Raw genomic sequence first — 16,984 nt, 5'->3', positions numbered from 1 at the left:
ATGGGTGGAATTGATTGATTTATAGACTCGAATCATTTTTTAATTAGATTGTTTGTGCATTTGATTAGGAAAAATTCAAAATAATTTAGCGAATTTATAAAATATTGATGACATGCGAGGTGATTATGGACTCGAATTAGTTAAATGTAATTTTAAAATAATTTTAAATCATACTTAATTAATAACATATGCCAATGAATTATTGAATCCTTTGTCATTTTTTTTCAAAAATTATTTTTTAAAATAAAACTAAAATGCGAATACAATGTTCGTAAACATTAATTTCTTTGTAATTTTTTCAAAAATAATGAATTTTTTATTTTTTATCATAAATATTTTTATATAATTCCTAAAAAATATCTATCTAATTAGTAATATTTTAAAAAAATTTTATTTACCCACCATTAACTTATGAATGATTGAAGTATTGAAATATTGACTGAATGACTCGAAGCCTTATAATTGTCAAATAACTATGATTTTATAGTGTGGAATTCTTGATTGAGTTTGGGTAAAGTGGTCCCCTTTTCTTAAATGAAAATAATGCTGTTTATTTAAGCAACCATTCAAAGGAATCCAAAGAAAAGAAAACATACAATAATTTCATAATAATAATAATAATAAAAATTATATCATTATTGTTATGAGCACTGACAACTTGGCTTCTCGTTCATGATGTGCTTTTTTATGGTATTCCAGCCTAAGATTCTTATCCTCAAATCTTATTTCATGACAATTTTTTAAACAAGATTTCCTCACACAATTTCATAGGGAAGTGTATTTTTAGTGAAATGAATGGCTTGCCATTGTAGAATCAACCTTAAGCATGTTAAGATGATTCAGCAATGGTCCAAGTTATAGTATTTATTTATTTATTTTTAAATATAGTAGAAATTTTTTATTCTATTTTATATAGAAAGAGCACAATTTACAATGCATTCCGAATACAGCATTGTTGGTGTTATTTTTTCATATGCACCTGTCTATAATTATTTTAATGAAAAATATTTAAATACATTATCTATGAAATTTAAAATTTTCATCGACTTTTTATTTTTAGGAATATCACATATCTTATTATCTTAAAAATCTTAAGGTTGGCCTAGACAAAAAAAATGCTACACTGTAAGTTATCAGCTCAAGCAAAATTTCACATAAGCAAGAAACACTTAAGAGGCTACTATAGGCAGACAATGGTTGAAGAAAGTAAAGCAATTTCATTCATGATTTGCACTCTTGAAGGCAAGAGAAGATAATGTTGATGAAAAATCCATGTGACAAGCTGGATAAGAAAATATTTTTTTAAATAGAAGACGACGGTTGTAATTGGACAAATTGAAGGAACGTAAGCTATTTCACCCAGGATTTGCATTTTTAAAGAGTAAGTGTTGACAAAAGGCTCAAGTAACAACAGAATGGACAAAAACCATATTCTTATTGTAAATCGGAGTTTTAAATAAATAGAAGGAGGCACTAGAAGAAAATGAAAAATTAATTACAATATTTTTGCAATGTTTTATTTAAAATCATAGTTAATTTTTGTGTTTTTATAAATTTACAATATTTTTTTATTAAAACAACATTAAATATTTAAATAACAATATTTATATTTGTAAATACCACTAAAAAACAAAATTTAATGGCATTTAGCCACTAAAAGGTCGTCGAATAAAATAAAAAAATTTATTAAATATAAAATAAATAAAATTTTTTTAATAATTTCTTTTATAAGAAACGCTACTATATTAAATCTCATACTAAATATAACATTAAAAAATATTTAATAGTATTTTAAGTAATAAATGTTGTTATAAAAAAAACCAAATAATGGTGTTTTTTAAATAAACACCGCTATTAAAAAAAAATTAATGACGTTTTTTTTTTTTTTTTTAAGGTAAATGCTACTAAAATGAGAAAATTAGTGGCGTTTATTAAAGAAACGCCACTAATTTTTCCCAAAATTGAAACCCGCGCCCGATTTCCTTCTCTTTCCTTTCCCAGGCTTTTTTCTTCTCTCCAAACCCATGCTATTTTCTTTTCCAAATTGCCATTCATCTGCTAGTTTACTACACGAGTTTGTTTAGTGGATCTACGACCAGAAAAAAAAGATAAAAAAAACTTTACCAAAGTTTCCCTGTTCGAAGCTTTGCTTCTCTTTCGTTGTGTTCTTTACTTTGTCTGAAAGTATTCCCTCTCTCACTCTCTCTGAATAAGGAAGCGTAAAATTTGATGTTAATCAAATGGCATGTATGAAAGGGGTGAATAGATCGGCCTCGGTGACCCTAGCGCGGGACGAATCATGCTTAGCGGCGGAGACGATGTCTGGGGTGCTGGATCTGTCCTTCAGCTCATCCGCGAATCTCGAGATCTTCAAGTTTGATTTCCAGAATGACGATCGTAAGTTTCCGGTGATAGGCGAGTGCCCAAGCTCAGAGTGATTTAACCGCCTTGCTTGGGGCCATAATGAATCCGGTTCCGATGAGTTCTCACTCGGGCTCATTGCTGGTGGCCTCATTGATGGCCACATCGAACTTTGGAATCCCCTAACCCTGATCCGGTAAATTGGATTTTCTTATAATCTATCTGTAATGTGCATATCGTTTTTTTTTTTTTTTTTATAGTAATTTATCTGTAATTTTGCCATTGCTGATGGCAAAGTCACGTTTCCTTCTTGTCTTAAACAGGTAAATCAAAATTTCCTTTAATTTTTTTAATAGTTTTTTGTTTTATTTTTTCTTGTAATTGAAATTGAGATATAATTTCATAATCTGGTACTAATTTCTTCGGGTAATATATACAAATATCAATAAAGTTTCATACTTTTGTAATTTTGGTGGCTTTTTAAAGTTTTTTTGTGTTTGAATTTTTTAGGATTTTAGGTTTTTGGGAATTGGGATAATTTGTGGGGAAAGTGGTGAAAAATTATTTATTTATTTATTTAATTTTATGGTTCATTTGTTTGAAATTTTTAGTTTTTGGTAGTGAAATGTTTGACGTAGAGAAGTTCAACGTTTAGAATCAAATGACGTTTTTGTACATTTATTGGTAATTGAAAATTAAAATTCGGTGAAATTTTATCCATGTAATGTAAATTTTTAGCTTTTAAACAAGATTTGCTTCTAATAGAAGCCACACTTTTTTTTCTTTGTGTTGTGATAGGAGCTTATTCCTTGAGTGTCAGACTTGATTTTTGGGCAGTTTAGAAACCTGAGTTGTCCCCCCCAATTATCAGAACATAAGCTTTTGATTTCAATTATGAAAAAGGAATTTGAAAACAAAACAATCCATATAGAATTTGTTTTTAGTAATCTTTTAAATGTGTTTGTCCGCATATGGCTACTAGTTTGAGATGGAGTTTTCAGAAATAGAGTTGCTTTTTTGGTTGCTGTTTATGAAGCTGAAATGCATTTAGGATTTACAGTTGACAGTCAATCAACTTGTTGTGAGTTTGTGACTAATGGTTTTGTTCCCTTTTGTTAATGCAGCTGGTCCGCGTGATTTTCCAAACCAGTGTATTATAAAGCGGAGCAAAAAAACTCAACATTCTATCTTTATCTTGCTCTTACGCCATGTAAGTTATATATATATATATATATATATATATATATATATATTGGTTTAACAAGCAAAATATGATGACATGTTATATAGATTGGCATGCTGAATTACAAGCTAATAATGAAGTTGAAAAGAAGTGAAAAAAAGTTAAAAGGGACATACTCTACTTTGTCAAAGCTTCTAAATTAACTTTTGACTTTTGTCTATTTAGGATCCTAAATGTGGATTTCTGCTTTATGACATAATAACTTTGTAAATAGCAAAAATAAATAGCAAATAGCATAAATAATAATTTCAACTATTAAAAAGAAAAACCTAAGATTTGATTGATAGTAATTTTTGTTTCTTAATAACAATACCATTCCATGCTTCTATTGAATATATCTCTTCAATTTACAAGTTCTGTAAAATTTCTTTGATATTTTTTGTTGCTATTACTAACGTAAGAAATTTGAAATTCTGGTATTAATTTTGTGCTATACTGGTTCTTTGTCATCATTTTCATCATAAATTGTATGTAATTATATTTGTGTTACAATAAGTTGGTGGTATTCTGTTTGGCCAGTTGAGAGAGTTGTAGAGAGGTATTGATATTCTTGTAGCAACACTTGGAAGATTGGTAAACTTCTTATGAATTTACAACACTTTACTCATGAGTTATCTCTCTACATTCTGAAGTTCTTTATTAGATCCGTACGTGACATGCATCTGTACTGTAACACTGATTATTGACAATTATTTTTTGTTATTCTGGGTTGCATTCTGTTGGAATTTTATTTTCCTTATTGTTTACAAAAGGGAGCACTGCAGCTAAAACCTAAGTTCTTTAGTGAAACACCAGTTCGTTCTTGCCACTTGAACTACAATCAAATTGCTACTACCTTGGAAATTATTTGAAGTGTGTAGATCATGCATTTTGGTGATTATTTACCGTTTCATCTTTTGTTGTATGCAGAGACTGGCCACTGATTTTCTTGCAAATTAAATTTTCCTGGCTATGGGGCGAATTGGATCAAGTACTGATTTGATTGTCCAGAGAGTAGAATTTGTTTATGCGTCGGACAAAAGAAATCACCTTGAGGACCTTCTTCATGCTTAAAGAGCAAATGGTGTCCAGGGCAAGGTACTAATGATTTGGAGTTGTGGTACTGTATCCTAATGATGTCAGTGGAAATTCCTCTACGACTCAAATTTGGGACTATTTGTAAATCATTGTCTACATTATGGTTTTGTAAATGACTTTAGTTTCTGTTTTATTAAATTATAAATCATTGGTTTATCTCTTTCAAGTCTCAAATTAAATATTTTTTTTAAATAAAAATTAAGGATTTTGTTGTCTGTATTGATCTATTAGGGTCATTTAATGAAAAGGAAATATAAAATTATGAGATGAGAAAGAGTCATTTAATTATTTCTATATATAAATTAGCACAGGTCAGTCTTCCTATTTAAATGTTTGTAGAATGTAAACCCATAAATTAACATTATTTAAACATTTGTATGTTCAAAGTATTTGTAAAATAAACATATTCTAGATACAAGACGATAAGAAATTAAAGTTTTCGATAAAGTTTGAAATATAAGATAAATTGTGTTATTGAAGAAATTTATATATAGAAATAAATAATTATCTATTTTGTTATTGCAATAGTTAATGTCCGTATTGATCTATTAGGGTACTTGTTAAGGTTTCTATTTGAATAAATATCTTGGTTCACGGTCAATGCCTATATGTTAGCATATGCCAAAATATAATGCAAATGATGTTTTTGGCTTATTACAAGTTACGAAAGATGAGTTCTTAAATATAATGCAAAAGATGTCTCAGTAATCCATGTCTTTGAAACATTCATGAGGTAAGCTTTCTTTGTTACAGTGCACTTGAGGGGGGCTGAATCTACCCTGATTATGGCATCTGGAATGTGTGCTAGCACAGTCATGCTAATGGCATTGGTTCTTACTGCTAGACACATAGTGACAACAACAGATTACTACAGAAAAACTAGGATATTTATTGAGATCATTCTGCCCAAAATGGGAATCTCGATATGTCTTCCAATTTGTTCGTGTTACTCTTTTGTTTCATTTCATTGTTATTCTTAGTCTTTTGTACTTTTTTACGCATGGTACTGATTTCGAAATTGAATTGTTAGTCACATGAATTATTTGACTGTGGCCTTCTATGTTTTCCAACAAAGCTTTATATTTGTAATTGGGGGAGTTGCTGCAGATACGGCAGGGTAATTAATGTTGTAGGGTTGGATGGTTTTAACAATAAATAAGTGGTTGAAGTTACCTGAAACTCTGCAAAATTTTAAAGATCCATGAGTTGAAAATTTGCAATATCTACACTTTGAAGGAAAAAAAAATGGCTTATCTAGAAAAAAGGATAACTATGCAAATTCGTTTCCTTTTATCTTGTTGTAGACATTTTTTGTGTTTATAATTATTTAAAAGCCTATTCTTGATTATTTTTATCTTCAATTGTGGTTTTATCTTTACAATTTTGAAGAATCAATTTAGGTTGTTCATCGATTCAAGTATTAAATTTAGTAATTATTTATATTTTTTAATATTAAAAATAAATTATTATTTAATATAAAAACTTATTTTACTTTATTTAATAGGTTTATGATCACATTAGTAATCATAGTAGAAAAAATCTTTTATCAAAAGACAATGCTCTAAGCTTCAATCGTCAATTTCATATTTTTAAATTTTTACGTAATGTATTGAAATAATTTAAATGTTATTGTGATGATTTTGTGATGATATATATATATTAAAACAAGTTATGTATTTAAATATTTAAATATTTATAATATTTAGTTTGTGAATTTTAACTTGTTTTTTTATTTTTTTAATATTTTTTTATTTAATTATAATTGTAAATATTGAAAGAAATAAAAAAATAAAATTTTTAATTTAATAGGTTTGTAATGTAAAATGCTACTAAATGAACCAAAATTAATGGTGTTTTTGCTGAAAACGTCGTTTTATCCAAAAATATTGCTAAAAATTTAACGATGTTTTTGAGAAAAATGTTACGAAGTTGGTGGCCTTTTTTCGTAAAATGTCATTATATTATCCTATACAGGTATAATTGACATTTTTGGTGGTTTTCTTTCACAAACGCTATTAAACGTGATAAAAAAACCGTTGCTAAAGATCTATTCCATTGTATGAGGGGTTCCATAAATCAAACCAAAACCAGTCTTATGTTCTACTTTAAACTTTTACTTAGGTATTAATTTATCTTAATTTTCAGCAATTGTTTACATTTCAACATATTTAATTGTTATGCTCGGCCTCATGCTCAAACAAGATTAAAAAAAAAAAAAATGCAATTAAAATAGACCAAAAACTAAAAAGGAGATAGCCAAACCCTGTTAGGATCATGCCTTGTGATTTTTAAGTGATTAAAATACGACTTAAATAACCATATGTTTAAGAATCATATCAACACTAAAAGGTATCATAACCTTGAGTGCAAACGTTCCAAAAATCCTTAAACACTAAGCGACTTGTAAATATCCAATCAAAACATGATAATTCACATATAAGGTAATTAATTTGGTATCATAAATATGAGGACCAGTCACATGACTGATAAATTAAAATATTTCCAGACATTTTTATGAGATAGCAAATGAAGTTCTCACGGTGGATCATATTCAATGAACATATTTACATAACAAGCGCCCAGTGTTAAATCATAAGTATCCCTATAATTCAGCTTATGATAGAGGTTGCTTACTTCATGAAGGAACTTATCATGTCCTAATCTTTGCAGCAACATTGATGTCCAATCTCAATGACATCGCATCAACTAGGAACTAGATTTAGGAATGATGCTTTGATGTATAGGAATCTCATAATTATAATCTTTTATAATTCCCTTGCAAGCTATATCCATTCCTTGAACTTCATTCATTTAGTATTCAAATAACTTTTTATTCTTGTACTTTTGATGAAAGAAAACCTTTCATCACTAACAAAGTGTTTGTTATGGGGTAATCCATTTAAAAATTACGGTGATCAACACTTAGTAATTATATCATTTTGTTCAGTAGCAATTTATAAATCCTGTGTGATAGTGATATTAAATCACTAACGCAATAAGATCACTATTTTAAAGAATGATCTAATTCCCAACTTAAAAGATGAAAAAGTTTTATCAACATGGGAAGTAATTTTCAATATTAGTTTTTATTTAACTTACTTTCACGAAAAATATAGTTAACGTTACTCCAAGAAACCGATCACCAAAAATTTTAAAAAATTAGTCAGTACAGCAATTAAAATTTTTAGTGATGATTTTATTGTGATCGTGAGTTATTTTGTTACAAATATTAAATTTTTTGTGACAAAATTTTCTTATGATACTATTGTAATAAGTAATTGTGACGTATTGTTATTTGGTCACTAATATAATAGTAATTGTGACCATTTAAACTTTTTCACAATTAAATCGTCATTATAAGGATTTTTTGTGACACAAAATTTTTTGTCACTATAAAATTGTCACTGATAAAATGAATAAATTGGTGGCAATTGATTTTTGACGGGAAGTAATGAACTAGTGACAACATATAGTGGTTATTACTATTATATATTATTGTGATGAAAAAATAATTTGTCACATATTACGATTACTTTTTGTTTCGAATATTTTTGTCGCCATTAAACATAATATATTATTATCAATTATATTTCATCATAAATACAAATTTATCAGTGACAATTGAAATCATCACTATCGAAAATATTATAATGATTAGAAATTTATTTGTCACAATTTATATTGACAAATTTAAGATATTAATTTTTTTTACAATAACAATTTATGTATTATTAAATTTATTTTTTATCGAATAACAATTGTAAAATGTTTTTAAATATAAATATATTCGAACTATTAATATTGAAAATTCATCACTAATGTTAGCATATTAATACATATTTACAAAATATAACATAAATTTAATACAATATTAAAAGAAAACATAAAAAATAAAGATTTATAATCAATTAAAATATTTAAAATAGATGTTGTGATATGCAAGTGTATAAATTTTATTATTAGTTTTTTGTTCATAAAAGTAGCACTATTCTTAATTTTTATGATTTGTTTAATTAATTAATTAATATTATTAGTAGTTTTTTGTTCATAAAAATAACTTGTTTTAATAGGTTCATGTTTGTTATGGGCTGAGATCATAAATCAATTACATGGTTCTTGAAAAAGTGGAGCACACGGGCTATGAAAGAAGAACAAAGTGGTAACTCATTGTGGTCCATAGTTGTCCAAACTTTATGGTATTATGGCTAGACAATTTTGTTATATATATATATATATAATGTTAGACTTTGTTTTGTTTATATAAGCCTATGGATTAGTAATTATGAATGATACATTTTGTGAAAGAAGGTGGGATTATTTATTATAATTTTTCTTTAAAGTAAATTCTTTAACAAAATTACTTATTTTGAGAATGATTTGCATTTTCATATAACATTAACATTATTCATTTTGTGACTTACCACTTTAGATTTGAAATGACAGGAAAAAATGTAATTGTTTTTGAAAAAATTATTAATTAAATTAAGTACATATCTTCAAATTACTTTAATAGCCGATGGATTAATCAGAGTAGTTTGATTTAATTGATTTATTTGGTTGCTATGTTCATTGTGGTTCAAGTTAAAGCCAAAGGATCTCTATATCACCCCATATGATCGTTGTAGAAAATTTGTTTATGATGTACTAATTTTTTTTCATGTTGAAATTATACTATTATATCTTGATAGGAGTCTAATAAAAAATAATTTAATTAATTGATAGTAGTGTTCATGATAATAATAATAATAATAATAATAATAATAATAATAATAATAATCCATAAATATTTAAATAATTATAAAAATTAAGTATCATCATACCAATAAATAAAATTAAAAAAAAATTTAAAGTCAAATGGGAGTTATAGAGATTTCTAATATTATATCAAATATCATTATTTAATATGTAATGCATTTAATTTTAAATATAAGAATAAAATATAAAATATAAAAATAATAATTAATTAAGAAATATATTAATATTTATTGTATTTAATTTTTTATGTAATAAAAATTCAAAAAATTGTTCGAAATAAAAATAATTGACTTATATATTGTATTTAACGTATAAGTCAATTAGTTTTATAATCAACTATTGTATTGTTTTTAATTTTTTTTATGTAATAAACTATTATATTGTAATAAAGGAATGAAGTGTCAGATTGCAACATTTAACGATGAAAAAAGAAGAAGGTTACCTACAATTGACGCCATTTTTTGTGACTTTTTAGTGAATGGTTGTTGCCACTTAAAAATTACCTACAATTAATTTGTCCGATTACACCATTTAAATGTCAAAATTTACAATACGAAAAACAACGGGGTGTCAGAATCTAAGCTTAATGTTCCGCCTAAAAATTGGGGGAGGAGCAATTTTTAATTAGGTTTAGTGGCAATATTTTACCCATTAACACAATAAATAAAAAGTAAATACTATAAAACAAAATAGACCTAGTCGTCAAGTCCATCAAGTCTATTCTCAAGTTTGTCAAGTTTGTTTTCAAGATTGCTGGTATGTTCTTTGTTCTGAGATAATTTTTTTTATTTTAAATATTGTCTTTAATATGATTAAAATATTTATATTTTAGTTTTATTTTGATTTAGATAATTATTTTTTAGGGAATAATTGATTTTTTTATTCAAAATTTTTTGGTATAATTGATTTTTTTTAAAATTTTATTAATTATGATTATGATTATATATTCTAATTGAAATATTAATTAGATTTCATGAACAAAATTGTTAATATTTTAAGACGCAAGTCTTTGACAAATTTAATTGATGCACAACATAATACGTTCCATACTACATGAATCTCAAGTTGCCTATATGCTTAATCGACTACCTAATACTTTATTTGAGAATTCAAATACTGAGATAAGTCTAGAAGGACAAGTTACTTCCATAAGTAATGTGATTTTGAGAAATATATATAATAATGCTTTAAGTTAGTTGAGTGATAAATATGATTGTATATTAAGTTATATGTTTTCTAATTTTAAATTTTTTTAATAAGCAGTGGAACTTCTAATAAAAGAAAAAAGGGACCAACTAAAAATACAAAACTAGTCAAAAATAAAGTGAAAGATAATAATCTTGATATCCAATTTCCTCTTCCTTACTATAAAGTACGTGGTAAGGATGCTACCCTCTTCAAGGTAGAAGTAACAAATTGCGTTTGATAGAAAGTACCTCTTCAAGTCACTAGTTGGAAAAAAAAATTCTCAAAATGATATAAAGACAATGTGGATCTTCTTAAAGGTATGTTATATATACATATATTTAAAGTTTTTTTTTTTTCATGAATACAAAATTTAATATGATAAAATGTTTGTTGATTATATTTTTCATATTATATTGAGAAAGGCATAAGTAAAAAGACATGTATATATATATATATATATAAAGAGGCATAAATAAAGGTAAAAATATGGCATTTATATATATATATTGCATTTTATGGTTCATATAGTTAAATAAATTCAAATGAGTTTCATTTTATTCTAAATTTTTTATTTGAATTGGAGGATAAGTTTATTTTCTTAGATGATGTATATCCTTATGTGATGAAACAAGTGCAAGCTCAATATAAGAATCGCCATTACCATTTGTACCAAAGCTATCTCAAGAGCAATAATTATCCAATTGATGTAGTTCCAAATGATTGGCAATGGCTAATTGCTAATAAATGGACTACAAATAAATTTAAGGTAGTTTGTTTATCAATAAATTTAACTATATTTTGTTATTTATGTTATAAAACTATTTTTTTACCATAATGTAGGCTCAAAGTGAACGAAATACAGCTAATAGGGACATCAACAAATAGGATCCATTGTTGGAACAAAGTCAATTGTTCAAAAGGCATATGAGATGGTAAAATACAATAAAAAGTTAAATTCATGCTTATTTTAGATCATTTTTAATTAATTAATTATATATATACTTGGTTTTTTACTTTTTTGTTCTTTAGAAAGATAAAGATTAAGAAGAATGGCTTGATGTTGTGACACTTTAGAAGGCAACACGAATGAGACCTAATGGAACTTGATCTATTCCAAATGGAGAAGAAATAATGGTATAGAAATTATTTAAAATTTTGTTTGTGATTTAATACTAAATTCATTAATTGGAAAAAGCTTAATTATTATTTATATCATATTGAATAAACTTCAAGAAGAGGGTAAGAAAAATTAGGAAAAGATTTCATCTACACCAATACCACTAATGGAGCATTTTGCTCTTTGTTTTGGGAATAAAGTCAAATTACTTACGTGGCATAGGTGTTAGAGATATCACATCTACCTCTCAAGAAAAAAGTTGCATTATTGCAAAAGCTGAGGTTGCAAAGAAATATGTAGAGAAAAAGGTTGAAAGGCTTATTGAAATAAAAAAAAAAGACCAAAATCCAATTTCAAAAAAATATGGAAGCTCAATGGAAAGAACTTATGGCTCAAGGTAGGGCTATTGAGAAACAAACTATGGAATTGAAACAAGTGAAAGATATATTTGCACGTTTAGCAGGTGAAGGATTAATTTCTAGTATGTTATCCAATGCATCTACATCAAGTTCTCCAAGTAATGATGAAAGTACAATAATTAAATAATTATTGTCACTTATTAATATTGTAATAACAATTATATAAGATAATTTTTTACTATTCATCGATTTATTTTTTTTATTTTTTATTTGTTTTGTAGGAAAATAATGACAAATAAACTTTACTCGGATCAACTATGGACATCTAACTTGGATTTCATATGACCATTATCATATTTGTGGACAAATTTTTTTTTTAGTATTTATTTAGTTTTTTGGTAGAAAAGTACTAGTATGGTTTTATTGATAACTGTATTTTGGATATTAGTTTTTGAGAATGGATTTAGAAAATTAAAAACATGATATATATTTTGGTATTTTACTTAGCATTATTGTTATCATTTTCTTTTATTTTTAAAATAGATGTGGTGACCACATTTTTATGTCACTATAATCATATTTTATTTTAAAATAATTTTTTAGTGACTATTATTTGATAATTACGAATGCAATTTTTTTATGGTAATTTATTTTTTATAATCACTAATAATAGTTTTTTTTTATAAATTGACGAATTTTGTTGTGACAATAACTAATTTATTAGTGACAATAATTATTGCAAGAAATAATTTTAATATTTGTGACAAAATTTATTAGACACTATTTTAATGAACTTTAGTGAAGAAAATTTTGTCATTAATAAAAATAACATGAGTAACCATAGTTTTGTAACTATTGCTATACTTTTAAAGTCAATATTATCGTCATAAGAAAGCATGTTATTGTGACAAAATTTTTCATCACTATTTTAATATTTTTAGCGTTGAAAAAAAGTCACAATAAAATGAGCTATTGTGATAACTTATTTTAATAACATATTCTAATATTTTTAGTATCAAAATTTGTGTCACAAAAAAGTGCTACTATTGCAACTTAATAAATATCATCACTAATACAATAGTGATGGAGTTATTTGTGACAACTGTAAAATTGGTTACTATAAATTTTAGTGACTAAATTTTATATTTTTAGTGATAAATTTTTTCTACACTAAAAATACTATTTCTTGTAGTGAGTTTTTCTAATCACTTATTATACAAAGGTTTTATGTTATAAATTTATATTAAATAAAAAAAAGATAATGAATTTATTTACTAATTTTTTTAGAAATTATTTTTATCAAAATTAATTTATATTTTGTAGTTTTCTATAAAATAATGGTTAATTATTTTATAAATTGTTGATTCAATAAATATTAAATATTTTACTTTTTTGCAAGGTTATTTTGAATATTTTGTATTATATGATTTTCTTTTAATATCAAACACAATGATTTAAAAGTATTAGCAATTTATATTGTACCAAATATGATAATTTAAGATCACTAGTGATGAAATCACCTTGGTGATCTTATCACTATAGTAATTAGATTACCACAATAATTTTGAAAGTAATACCAAATGCTACCTAAAAGATAAGTGATTAATGTTTATAAATAACATCATATACCTAACAAATCCAATTGATTTTATGGCCTTCATTTTAGTTTTGAGTTAACCATTTCATCCTAATCAATGCTAGTCTTCATCATTACCGTAGATACGAGGGGTGAAAATCTTTTATTTGTTTAATAAAATTGTATCTACATGGTAGTTCCTAAAATTTCATCCCAAGACATTTATATTTTTTTTTTCCTTTCCTTAATTAGAAGATTATATTTCACCATTAGAGTTTTTAGTAATTGACGCAAAGACATACAAGCCAATTTTGAAAATATAAAAGGAAATTATGATATTTTTACTATTTAATTTGGATGAAAACCACAATCGAATGGAGTGACATCACAAGATGTTATTTTGTAGATCTTCAAAACTTATAAATAAACCTCTAAGTTAGAGTTTTAAGTAATTGTGAATTTTAAGATGTTTGTGTATAGATTTATTCAAGGGTCAGATTGATTATTAAACTTACAAGCTTCGCTTGACATCTTACGAGTTTTGGACATGATTTTTCAAGTTCAAATTTTGATTTAATCAGAAAATATTTTTCTTAATGAGAATATGTTTTTATTTAAATTTAATTTTAAAAATATTCTAAAAATTATTAAATTATTTAAATAAAATTTTTTAATATTTTAATAATATTCTAAATAGTAACAGCCTAAAAAAGTTTTTATAAAAATGTAGAATCAAGTTTTGGAAAAGTTTTTAAGTGTCAAGCAAGCCTATTTGCCCTTTGCCTCATGGACATTTCTATTCATGTGTAAAAGAAACTCAGTTTAGCAGATTGTTTTCATAAGAAAAAGGCATGACAAGCATGTTGTATTGATTATATTTTTATAAGAATAAGCTTGTACAATGTGAGAAGTATTTAAGAGATTAATGATGTATTTGGCACACAAAATTATGTTAAGATAGGATAAAATGATATTATGAATAGGATTAGATTAAATAATATCATCTTATCTTATGTTTGATGTATGCAAGGATTAGGGTAGGCTAATTAATTTATTGGTTAACGTTATCCTTCTTCAAAGTTTATATAATTTAAATTATTGATATAATTTTTAAGAGAATAATAGGACATTTAAGTTCAATCCCATGGATTAAAAGTAATCCTTTCCAATCTGAGAGGATTGAATCATCCTATACCAAGTTGATGATTAATCCTTCTTATAATTCTACCCATTTCTTTAAATACAAATCAAACATAATACAAAATGATTATCATCCTATCATATCCATTATCTTATGCACCAAACATGACTTAAATGTAACTATGGTTACAAGATAATTACAAGGAATTCAAATACTCTTTATCTAACATGAATGGTTATTGGTTGAATAATCTTTAACTAGAGTTGATCTTTATCTAACCTTGAACTAAAGTACTCTTTATCTAGTCTAGATGCTTGTTGGTTGATTGATCTTTAGCTAGAGTTGATCTAAGATCTTTTTCCCTCTTTTATCAACTTGTAAGATAGTGGGACCATCGTAACACTAATCTTAGACAATAAGAACTAAAATCTTGCACGAGACAGGGGCTTTGTTAATGCATCAGGTAGTTGTTGGGTGGAAAAAACATGCTTGACTTGTAATGAGCATTTACTTAGTTTCTCCTAAACAAAGATGTAATCAAGAGCCTAGTGTTTCATCCTAGTATGAAATATAAGATTTACAAAAGTGTAGGTTGCACTAAAGTTATCACAATGGTAGTTGATTTTAAGTTGATGTGTAATTCAAACATTAGAGATTGTATCCTTGTGAGTTCAGAGATGATGGTGGCAATGGCTTTATATTTTACTTATATGGATGATTAAGCTACTATTTTTTATTCTTAAGAGTTCTAGGAAATTGGTGTTCCTCTAAGATATATTATGTAGGCAGGGGTAGAAGTTCTATCATCAAAATTTCCTACCTAATCCAAGTCAAAGAATGCAAACAATATAAGCTAGGATTCTTTTTTGATAATAAGACCATGATATAATGTTCCCTTTTGCATTATGATCATGTTTATTTAAACATTTGATCTTGTCAGAAGTGGTCATATAGTCTAAAGTAATTTTCATACTCAAAGTGAAAACACGTAAACATTTTGCACAATTTTACCAAATTTGCTCAAATTTTATCCTTAATTCAAAATTTTTGCTTACACAAGTCAAAAATAATATTTTTAACATGTTCACAATTTTAAATTTACCTAAAAACGTCAAAAACTTGGATTTGGATTAAAATCATGCAAAAACAACAAAAAAGATCAATTCCTTAGAATGCTTAACAACCATTGCAAACCTTAAAGGGATTGATCCCTTAAGGCTAGCAGCCTAAATCATGTGCCATTAAAACACAAAACTTTCACTTTTTTCTCTCATTTCACACCCGATGCCACTATTTTCCCTTCTTCCCCAAAATTTCTCTATTAAATCCTAGGTTTTCAACTCTCAATCTCTTCAAAATCTTTCACATTTTCTTCGTATTTCTTGCAAATTTCTTTTTTTTTTTAACTTGTTTCTTGTATTTTCATCTCTTAAAATCCCTCAAAACACTCAAAAATTCATTACACATGTCTTTCCTTATCCCAAGTCTATAATTTCTTCCTAAAATTTAAAACCTATATATATTTTTTTATTTTCATTTACTTTACCTACATTTACACCTTTATTCAAAACCCTTTTAAACCATTCCCTCAAAGCAATGTCAGTCTTCTTTCTCTCTCATCTATTTACACATCCTCTTATGGCATCTAAAATGAAATAAGCCCAAGACTTTCATTCCTAATGCAAAAAACCTTATAGGAAAGCCTCTACACAGTCCTCAAAAGTTGCAAAACTTTTTTTCAACTGGAATTTTTAAAATCCATAAAGCTCGCTTCGACATCCATTTTGCACATCAAGAGATTAAGGCTAGAAGGGTAATTGATTTCGATTTCCTACACTTTATTGAATTTCTTATATTAACGCATTTGAGTATTTTGGTTGGATACTTTATTTGAGCATGAATGAAATAGTCAATAAGAATCTAGTTAAGGTACTTTATAGTAATGCTAACTGTGTAGGGACCAATAATCGTGGGTAACAAGTCTTATGATGATAGGTTTAGAACTTATATGTCATGGGTAGAGAAATCATTATGAACAAACAATTATTAGCTGAAGCCTTTATGTTGTCTGATGATAGTGATACCAAAACTAGGTGTAATGTTATTGGACTAGCTCAAAATCTTTTTCAAGATGATTTCATGATAAGTGTACCCATCAAGCCTTTCA

The 16,984-nt window shown here is 26.3% G+C and overlaps 1 long non-coding RNA gene across 1 annotated transcript; it reads left to right on the top strand.

The window, feature by feature from the left end:
* Positions 1 to 2,189: 2,189 nt before the first annotated feature.
* LOC149515309 (uncharacterized) lies at positions 2,190 to 4,841 on the top strand. Its single transcript, XR_016326429.1, has 3 exons — positions 2,190 to 2,557; positions 3,486 to 3,571; positions 4,514 to 4,841. It is a non-coding gene; the product is annotated as an uncharacterized LOC149515309 (long non-coding RNA).
* Positions 4,842 to 16,984: the final 12,143 nt, after the last annotated feature.

The sequence above is a fragment of the Durio zibethinus genome, chromosome 13, assembly GCF_047325235.1.
Source record: "Durio zibethinus cultivar Kanyao isolate XHJ-2024 chromosome 13, ASM4732523v1, whole genome shotgun sequence".
NCBI classification, from domain to species: domain Eukaryota; kingdom Viridiplantae; phylum Streptophyta; class Magnoliopsida; order Malvales; family Malvaceae; genus Durio; species Durio zibethinus.
This window is presented reverse-complemented; position numbering and strand designations above follow the sequence as displayed.